At 34.8% G+C, this 9,944-nt stretch overlaps 1 non-coding gene across 1 annotated transcript; it reads right to left on the bottom strand.

Moving 5' to 3' along the window:
- Positions 1-5,972: 5,972 nt before the first annotated feature.
- Trnat-ggu (transfer RNA threonine (anticodon GGU)) lies at positions 5,973-6,046 on the bottom strand. The gene has a single exon. It is a non-coding gene; the product is annotated as a tRNA-Thr (tRNA).
- Between the last annotated feature and the right edge of the window lie 3,898 nt (positions 6,047-9,944).

Here is a 9,944-nt window from a genome sequence, read left to right on the forward strand (position 1 = left end):
AAATTTTACAAAAACCATCATCGGTATCCTTTACAAACCCGAGTACGTTATTCACAGTGATTTTTAGATCAACTGAGCAATACCCTGAACACCATTTCCAATGAAAAAACCCTGTTACCTGATGGGTGACTTCAACTTAGATTTGCTCGTACATGATACCGATCCCAAAGTTAGTGACTTTCTTAACATACTTTATTCCCATGATTTTATCCCATCAATTGATCGACCAACCCGCATTAAAACCAACATCCATGGACATACCAGCGCGACCTTGATTGACAACATTTTCACCAATGACATTTTATCTCAAATCAACTCCGGTATTATTGTCACCGACCTTTCAGTCCATTTCCCTATTTTCCTCACCCAACAAAAAACATGTAGGCCTAACGCAGTACCACGCACACCTGTAATAAAGAAAACACGGCATATGAAACCTAACAATATCAAAGGTCTAAACAACGCATTGTCCCTTGTTGATTGGTATCAGTTAACCAACATACTAGATCCAGACGAGGCCTACAACAGATTTAATTCTAAATTATCTACACTTCTGAACATACATTGTCCAATTAAAACTAATATAATATCTAAACGTAACTCACCCAAAAAATCTTGGGTAACTAAAGGACTAATTAAATCGCTCCAAACAAAAGATAAGTTATATAAAGCTTACATTCTAAACCCATCAAATGATAATAAACTAAAATATAAAAACTATCGTAACCATCTAAACCTTCTACTTCGTCTTAGTAAAAATTACACATCACCTCAAAAATTGAAAACAATAAACATAATACTAAAGAAATGTGGAAAACTTTAAATAATTTACTTGGTCGTAATAAAAAACTAAATTCCCTGATTTCTTTAACAATAATGAAGGTCAACGAATAACTGATAATCAAACTATTGCTGAACACTTTAATAATTTTTTTGCCAATATTGGCATCAACCTTGCTAGTAAGATATCTGATCCACCTACTGACTTTAAACCTCCCCTGTCGTCTTATTCAAACCCCAATTCACTTTTTATGCATCCTACATCTCCAGAAGAACTTGTTAAATTAACATCTGATTTAAAAAATAGCAACAGTAGTGTAACTGATGACATAAGTAATAATCTTCTAAAACAAATAATTCCATCCATTTGTGGTGTCCTCTCCCATATCTTCAATTTATCTATTGCCTCAGGAACTGTCCCTACTGCACTAAAACATGCTAATGTAACACCCATTTTAAAGCAGATAATAAACATGATGTCACCAACTATAGGCCTATATCAATCCTTCCATCTATCTCCAAACTCCTGGAAAAAATTGTCTATGCACGGATCTTTAACTTCATTGAGCATCATAACATTCTAACTCCCCATCAGTTTGGCTTTAGGCCTAAGAGATCCACATACATGGCTATTAACGAACTTTATTGTAAAATAACGGACAACCTGGACAACAAACTTCACACAATTGGCATATTCCTAGATCTTAGCAAGGCCTTTGACACCATAAACCATGACATTCTTCTTGACAAACTCAATAAATATGGTATCAGAGGTCTTGCTAATGATTGGGTTAAGAGCTACCTATCTGGAAGACAACAACAGGTTTCCTTTAATAATGCCCTCTCTACTCCTGCAGATATCAATTGCGGAGTTCCTCAAGGATCGATTCTAGGACCGTTATTATTTCTTTTATATATTAATGATCTCCCACTTTGTTCTAAAGAACCCCATTTTATTTTGTTTGCCGATGACACGAATATCCTTTTCTCACATCAAAACCCTAAGACACTAGAAATAATAGTTAATAATGAACTTAATCATATTTCAAATTGGTTTAAACTAAATAAATTATCATTAAACATTAAAAAAACTAATTATATTATTTTCAAAAATAAACATAATAACAAACCTGATATTGAAATTTATATTAAAATTAATAATACACCCATCCAAAAAGTTCAGACCACCAAATTCCTTGGAATACTCATTGATCATAATTTGTCATGGACCTCTCACACTAAACATGTTTCTAAAATTATTTCTAAATATAATGGAGTTATTAGAAAGGTCAGACCCTTCTTGCCTCAAGAGTCTCTTCTAACTCTGTACAATTCCCTTGTATTGCCATATTTGTCATATGGTGCAATGATTTGGGCTGATCCCAATAATTCCAATATTGAACCACTCTTTCGATTGCAGAAAAGGGTAATTCGCACATGTACTAATTCTATTTGGCTAGCCCACACAGACCCACTCTTCGCATCCTTAAAACCCTTAAAATTCATGATATTTATAAAATCCAACTTTCTTCATTTATGTTTCAATTTCACCATGACCTTTTACCTACTGACCTCATTGAAAACAATTTTTTAAAGTTCAAACACTGTCCCACCATTATGACACTAGACACGCTCACGACCCATTTATTGAACCGTCCAATACTGTTCTGGCAAGCAATACATCCTGTTCACAAGGTCCGTTGGTTTGGAACAGTCTTACTTCAAACATAAAAAATTCCCGTTCTTTAGCCTCATTTAAATATTGTTTTAAAAAAGCCCTCATCGGTTGTTATAGCCATGCTACTACCCCGTAATGTGTGCTCATAATCATTCAGCTGTCCCTATTCTGTTACGCCCAATTATCCTTATTCTTTCTTCTTTCTACTTCTTCTTCCATTCTTTGCTTTCTATAATCTAGTCGGATAACTTGTATTGTATTGTTTTGTTTTGTCCCCTATACCGTCACCAGTTTTTACACATGATGAATTATATTTGATTAATTATTGAGGTCCCTGCAGCTCCACGCTATGCGTTTAGCAGGGTCCTCGTCAGTCAATATTATTTTAGCCACATTAATTATTATATTAACTAAGATAAATTATCTGATTTGTAAATTGCCTATCCACATATAAACATATTATTATATATTGTATATTAACGTCATGAACAGTAATATTATATATTACATAGATTATGTATTCAAGTTATATTAACCATCACAAATTATTATCAATATATCTTTTTGTTAATATTATTGCAATTTACTCTTATTATTAATTGCTATTATATTTATTAAACTATATCTATTGTACTCAATGTTATTATTATATATGCTATGCTATGTATGATATTGATTGATAAAATAAATTTGAACTTTGAACTTTGAACTTTGACATCAATTTAGATCTGAAATCGACTAAGTAATAATGACACACGGGCAATTCTAAAACAACATCTTTTGCACAGACTTCAATGGGATTTGAGAAGTTAAGTGGCAGTTGAAACTCGCGTGATAACACTTTTTCCTTAAATCATCCTCTGATCCTACCCTGCGAAAAAAATGTGTTTAAAGAAATCATTGAAATGAGACCGATGGCTGTAGGTGTGTGTTTACATTTACTCAGGTACATATCAGGGGTTTGAGTGTCTCAGTGCACAGGGAAAAATATTGGGGTACCGATTTAGTCAAATTGTGGTTGATGTTTCTACTTTGAACATCAAGGTTGAATGCAGATTGACTGACTGACTGACTGACTGACTGACTGACTGACTGACTGACTGACTGACTGACTGAACGAATGAATGAATGAATGAATGAACGAATGAATGAATGAATGAATGAACGAATGAATGAATGAATGAATGAATAAATTGTTGAACGAACGACTGACTGACTGACTGACTGACTGACTGACTGACTGACTGAATGAATGAATGAATGAATGAGTGAATGAATGATTGAATGAATTTATAACTATTTCTAAATAATAGTGTTTTCAGATTCAAGTACAATTAAGTCTGCCCTTTTATATTTGGAGACTCGAATTTGTGATTAATAATGCGTACTTCTTTACTTTAAAGCGTTATTTTCCTCATATCGTTTCTTATACGCTGTATATGCCTCTACGGCCATATCCACTAATGTATAGAGATACGGATTTATCGAGGCGTTGATTGGTAAAAGAAACACTACTGACCAATGATATGTTTCAATTGGTAATGTTACAACCCCACTTTGAGACAACACACCCATGATGATAATTGGCAGCCAGCAAAGACAATAAATACCAATTATGACGGACAATTTGATCGCTAACAAGAAATTCTTCTTCTTTTTAGAAGTAGAAGTAGACTTGACCTTTCCTGCCTTTAATACGGCAACGAATATCATTGCGTACATAATCATTATAATAAGCATGACTATTAAATTGATGCCTAGAAATATCACGACTGAAAAATACAAGACACCAAAGTCATCGGCTTTTTCCGTCATTAAATCTTCAATTTGTATGCTATTTTGGACATCACTTGCAACAGCTTGGGAACTTGTAATGGGTCGCATAAGTGGTATCCCAACACAGACATCTGATAGAACGTAAACTCTGTATTTATCACCAGATACTAATGAGGTTAAAAGACTCAAAAGAACGGTGACGACCCAAATGAATCCAACAGAAATCATAGCAGATGAACGTGAAAAGTGTCGGGATGGTTTGAATGGATATACTATGCATAAGTATCTATCAAAAGTTATAAGAAGTAATATACTAAGTGATGTCTCGCTTGATAACACGACCAGAAAATTCGCAAATTTACAGAGAACACCATCCCTCCATAAATCTGAATACAAGTAGTAGTCATCCGCGTAAAATAGATCGGCACCGATAATAAACATCATGTAAATTCCCATCAGCAAATCTGCAACTGAGAGGTTTGCCATTAGAACAACAGAGACTTCTTGGATGTCATTTATTGCCTTCGCTCGGAGTCGCAGAAACAAAACCAACAAATTACCAAGTATCGAAGAAATTGCGATTATCCACATGGACGTTCTAAGGAGTTGGTTTTGCATCAGACTTCCACAAAGAAAAAGTAGCGGCTGTTGTTCGATAGTTATACATGTAGTGTGGTTTGGTATCTGACAACAAAGTCTGTGATCAATGACGTATCTGTAATGGTGTTAATTAAACGTGTTTTTTTATGGGTGGTGATCCAGAGGTGAAGAAGGTATACAGAGAGAGCCATTATGTCTTTGGAGTGATTGGCCAATAAACCTCTGTGGTTTTCTATTTAGACCTCAATGCTTTTAAGAAGCTATCTAGTATCCTCTTAATTTCCGTCCATCTTACTATCATCATCATCATCATCATCATCATCATCATCATCATCATCATCATCATCATCATCATCATCATCATCATCATCATCATCATCATGGTTGCAACTCATTCTCTAGTAGTAGTAGTAGTAGTAGTAGTAGTAGTAGTAGTAGTAGTAGTAGTAGTAGTACATGTAGTAGTAGTAGTAGTAGTAGTAGTAGTAGTAGTAGTAGTAGTAGTAGTAGTAGTAGTAGTAGTACATGTATTATTATTATTATTATTATTATTATTATTATTATTATTATTATTGTTATAATTATTATTATTAATATTTGTATATTTGTATTTTTATTATTATTTAGAAATACTATTATTGATACTTACAATGTATTCAGTTCCTTAAGTGTGCTAAATATCCCTTGCTCTATAACTCCTAATTCATCATTGCTTTGATTATGCGCTATTGCACTAACAGATACGAAAATAAGTGTTGTGAATTGCGATTGTTAGTGATGGAAATTTTAACCGGATGACTCCGGCAATCATAACATTATGCCTTATATGTTAGAAAAATATTTATCATGCACAAATCGCATAGTTTTATTTAAAACAAACTCAGCCGGCCCTCAACACGCGATATTCAAAATTCCCGCGCCGAAATTGTCCAATGCAATGACGTCGTTATTAATTGTTATTACTTTATGAATCCTAATCAAGAATTACTTCAAAGCTCCACAGCTCTTTTTAAAGAATAAATTGTCTGGTAGTCTATCAAACATGGATTAAAAGTCTCTGAAAGCATAGTCTGCGTATGAGCAAAGTTTTTAAGTCAAGTCAACACATACATAAATGACAGCCAGTGAAAAAAATTCACTGACTATCCAGGATTTGAACCTGGGACCTTCGGATCACCGGACCGATGCTCTACCAACTGAGCTAATAAGTCAGATGGAGAAGAGCAGTGATGTTATTATCTATAGGCCTTCAGTTCAATACCTCGGTCCGGTGATCCGAAGGTCCCAGGTTCAAATCCTGGATAGTCAGTGAAATTTTTTCACTGGCTGTCATTTATGTATGTGTTGACTTGACTTAAAAACTTTGCTCATATTTAATTTACCACATAGATTAAACTTTATTTCTCCATAGTCTGCGTAGTAAGTTTTCCAACTCTCCTGTTTTAGCATCTTGTGTTTTGTGGTAATATTTTTTCTAGCCATTGTTGTAGCGTAAGCATCGCGACTACGTGTGTCAACTTTTTACTGTCTTTGCTTGGTTTTGCATGACGAATTGGATTACTTACTGTTCAGCATACCTATTAAAAGTTTATAAGACTACATGGATACGTTACGTTGCCCCAGAGGATGATTTAAGCACTTCCCAACATTCCACTATGTTACTTGCGGTTAGCATAGGTGTGTGAGCGAACATGACACCACTACTCGCCCACTGCATATAGACGTACTGCACGTGCATGGTTTAATTTGAATTTGTACAGTTACATTTACATAAAAAACGCTGTGAAGATGCTGGTCGATTTCACATTTTATGTTATCTACAGAAGGTGTGAATTATCCTTTAAACGCACATCACTTTTGTTCTGAAATCGACTAAGTAATAATGACACACGCACAATTCTAAAACAACATCTTTTGCACAGAGTTCAATGGAATTTGAAAAGTAAAGTGGCAGTTGAAACTCGAGTGATAACACTTTTGCAGTGCATGATGGGGCTTCCTTAAATCATCCTCTGCGTTGCCCCATCAGTTAAGTAGACTTACAGAGTGTTGAGGTGAGTGAGATTTGCAAACGTCCCTTCGTAAATATTCACCGAAGATATGTTCCATAAATATCTAAACATGGTAACAAATCAAAAAATTAATATAGAGTACACTATAAAGATTACAACATACCATATATCTCAAATCTAAGACAGAAGTAATAAATTAGTGTATAAACTTCTGCTTGTGACTTTGTGCATGTTTGGTTGGTTATGATTAGCCCTAGAAAGTTTTATGTTTACAGTAGGTCAACCTATAATTTGGCCTGCATTATCATCTCAATTACACGACAAATTAATTTCTGTTTCTGTATTCGGTTGCATATTCCCATCTAGCAATTCAAATGAAAATAATTTGCCTTCAAAAAAGGGTGCGAAGTACTGCAGTCCGTTGAATACGTCATACGTGTATTATAAAGGATAGGCTTGTCGGTTTCCAATATAATAATAAAGTTTGATGTTGCGGCCCATCAAATTGTCGGGTGCACATGTGCTATGATTTTGAAAAAAACTTACAATTCCCGTATCAGTGGAGAGTCCTCAAACATGTTTTCTTCAGACAATGAAATTTCATTATGAGATAAATCACTAAAAGATAATTCGAAACATATTAAGCAGTTTTAACTTAAAACTTAAAAGTTTCACATTTCATCAAGTGACATACATTGAAATACAATGCAACTACCCCATAGAATTTTGCAGTTTGCAGTTTGATGACAAAATTATACTCTATAATTTTCAGAAATATTGATCAATTTTACTGGTAGCTCAAGAGCCTCAATGTACACTCGTTGTGCCATTGGTCGTCGTCGGACATTTTGGAGCATTTTAGGTGGGTATATTACCGGGGGGGACTCAGTACAAATGACCATACTGGGACGTTCCGCAAACATGGGTAGCATTTTCAGCCTTCTGGTATATCAATGACCCCTTTTTTCGGAAAACATAATAATGTTTTAACGTTTATGTGCGCTGGCTGATACGGGTAAAAGACCCGGGTAAAAGATTAAAAAATTGTTTTGCACAGTGATTGTTAAATATAACACTTACATTCTCCGTAGATTGAACGCACCATAAAAAGCATTCTTATGAACATGTTGGATGCCACTAGCCCTTATTGATCTGTCACCGGATAAGAAAAATAAGTGTTATACTTCGTCGGCTACATTACTTATAAGCATAGTGATTTTTTGTCATTTTGCTAAGTCTCAGCAGTCAAAATTAGCTTATTAATTAATGAATGATCAATTGAATTTGGCGTATCCTTACAAAGTGAAATGTTTTTGTTTTTCATAATGGCGTATAGACCACAGAGTAAATAATAATACAATAAAATACCATTAATATTACTATGCAAGAAGTCTACGAAAAAACCCGCCATATAGGGATTACACGGCGACCGAGTTGGCATAAGGTTGACGTTTTGTTTTCATTTTTTCCAGTAATAATGTGTCTTAATTTCTTTTGAAAGTTACATAAAGATAAAAACTATTTAGTTTACTATATTATCACTAATCTTTTAAAGATTATGTTACACCTTACAAAAACAATGCAAATAACTTTACACAGTATGAAGAAACGAGAAAAACTTGAACCATCCAGGCTGCAAAGAGACTTCTCCAGATCCAGACAGAAATCTAAATAATGAAATTAAGGACACTTTTTATCAAAGTTAATATAGAGCTGTATGATGAGGGTAGGGCTTTAAGGAAACAGTAAATAAATAAACATAAACGGAATTATATGCATTACAATAATGTGGGTTTTTTTTTGCGATAATGACATCACGGGTACAAGTCATCAGACTAGGTCATTTACTTGCAATCCTCAAGGAGAGTGTGGCAGCACTAATACAGTTATGTACCCTACAAGCATAAGCCCCCTCCCCACACAAACATACACACCCCCACCAAAAACACACCCCGTCGCACCATACAAACAAATGAAACATAACATACAACATTTCTGTTTTCCTCGCAATGCTTCTTAACGTTTCTAAACTCCACGACTCCTGGCAGTAAGATGAAAACCCTTCATTGTTAATGACGCAATTGCAATTTTCAGGACAGCGTTTGGTGTCTATATATTGGCAAAAATGTTAAGAACTAATAATATTATTTATATCTAATCATTTCTTTTAATTGGTAATAATTATCGATGATAGTCAGTATCGTTATTCGCTGCCGTATTTCGGTAGTGACGTCAATGCTTTTTCGCGGTTGCACCGCAAGCATGCCGAAACCACGCCCCTGTACGCGTGTATGTACTATCAGCGCGTTTAACTTTACGCGTGATTCGATACTGCGGCGAGCGAAATACGCACGCACGTCACCACCGAACTTGAGGGGAACAACATTATAGTAACCATTGGTTAATGGTTCAAGCCTGGGTTCATACAAAAGTTTCATACAAGAATTTAGATATGTCATATGCTTCGTGTTGTGACCATTTCGATCAGTGATTTGTAACAAAGAAAGCTTGAGCCAGTTGACCTGGCAACGGTCATATCTAACGTGCACTACGGCAGCGAATATAAATATACGGAAAATAAGTATCACAGTCAACCAACCACAAAATGTTTCATCGTCTTCCAAGGCGCAGTTCACTATACCATCGCAGATGAATTCATTTGCAATACAGATTGTTTCATAAGATTCTGCACCTCGCTTACACAGGTAGTACCCCGGACACAAAATGTACGCTATGCAAGAATTAAGTAAGCAAAATAAGTAAGACAAAGCTAGAAGATTACTTATACAAGGTACCGTATCCCATAAAAAGGCTACATGTAGAAAATCAACCGTAGTTTGCAATGGTACATCAAACAATGTAATTTCTCGGTCATTATTTATTCTTCCTTCTTGTAATTATCCGCTTAGTTTTAACTTAAAAGCAAGTTTACTTATGAGCGCAATGCGACAGGTGTGACAAGAGTTGCTAATCATTAAAATGTCGCACAACGAAAAGTTGACCATAAGCACACTTTTGTTTTCATATTTTTCTCTATTACTTTTTGTCTTTCTCTTGTACATTTCTGACTCAAATCCTGAAATAAAACTGAACAAATT

The sequence above is a fragment of the Amphiura filiformis genome, chromosome 19 (genome assembly GCF_039555335.1).
Source record: "Amphiura filiformis chromosome 19, Afil_fr2py, whole genome shotgun sequence".
Taxonomy (NCBI): Eukaryota; Metazoa; Echinodermata; class Ophiuroidea; order Amphilepidida; family Amphiuridae; genus Amphiura; species Amphiura filiformis.